The sequence below is a fragment of the Panicum virgatum genome, chromosome 6K, assembly GCF_016808335.1.
Source record: "Panicum virgatum strain AP13 chromosome 6K, P.virgatum_v5, whole genome shotgun sequence".
Lineage (NCBI taxonomy): Eukaryota > Viridiplantae > Streptophyta > Magnoliopsida > Poales > Poaceae > Panicum > Panicum virgatum.
Window position 1 is genome coordinate 26,345,797 of NC_053141.1, and position 1,294 is coordinate 26,347,090.

General features: G+C 54.7%; 1 pseudogene; it reads right to left on the minus strand.

Moving 5' to 3' along the window:
• Window positions 1-398: 398 nt before the first annotated feature.
• Window positions 399-1,081, minus strand: LOC120639148 (annotated as a pseudogene).
• Window positions 1,082-1,294: the final 213 nt, after the last annotated feature.

The window sequence follows — 1,294 nt, forward strand, 5'->3', positions numbered from 1 at the left end:
CCCAGCTCCGGCCAGGGGTAGATCTGGCCGCTGCCAACCCGTACAGTGCACCCTGCTGCCGGAGACCCTCCCCCTCCCCAGCTCCGGCCAGGGCAGATCTGGTCGCAGCGAGCGGAGCAAGGAGGCCGGCGGCTGGGTCCCCGGTAGGCTAGCGTCGAGCTCGAGGCCCTGGGGTCGCGCTCGACACCGCGGAGGACGCCGGGTGCGGCGGCGATGACGACGTGGCCACGCGTGTCCACGCGCGCCGGTTCACGCGCCTGTTCCGCGCCGCGCCGCAGGCCGTGGTGGGTTCCTCACTCACAAGATACAAAAGACACAATTCAAGCGGATTTAAGCTGTAGTTCTCAATACCCATTTATTTATTATGACCATAAGATACACAGTTTATTTATCTTACATCCAAACTGCATTGGTATATGCAGGCTTCTCCATAAGCAAACACACATTACATCAGGGTATCGTAGCATGGATTGACACAATAGTTTGTTACCGATTCGACTAGAATGGACGTTGTCCAGGAACATTGCCCGCGGGTGTATAGTTGCAGGTGATGAAGATACCACCATTGTCACACTTGACACGCGCGCAGCCGATGGCCTTGGTGTTGCGCCAAACCACCTGCGTGTAGTGCCCGCACATCAGCTCCTCCGGGCGCCCTTTCATGCACGTACCAGTAGCACTGTCATAGTCTTGCTTTTCGTTCACCCACATTTGCACGGCTGCAGCCACCGTCATATCGCTGCCAGGGGAGCCCACGGCAATATTTTCACCGTAGCCAAACTTGTCACGCTCAGCCTGGTCCGAGTGGCGACCGTTGCAGTCACCGGCGCGTCTTGCCGCGTAGGCCCGTGCGAACGCTGCAACGCTCTCATCCCAGACCACATCTTCAACACCCACCTCACGACGTTGTGGAGGGAAAGGAACTCCTGCTCTTGCGCCGTGTTCTGAGCCATGGAGGCCATAGCCATGTAGAACACAAGGACAAAGGCTACTACTGCCCTCTTGGTTGTCGCCATACGGGCCGCTAGCTTAATTTGCAGTGGATCAGTCGCAAATTCTACTATTGAGACGTGGGTTCTTGATTGTGTGCCGTTGTGTTGTGTGTGTCTAACTGATGATGATCGAGGTGCCTATTTATAGCCGATGGCGGCGTCCAATAACAGGAGGATTTAGAACATGCATGGTATCCTTTGGTTTTGCATATGTTATTACCAAGTGTCTGTACCAAATGCATAGGTTAATTTTTTTAATAAAACAAGTATGCGTGCAGCAGTTGTGCCAAAGTCCAATGCAC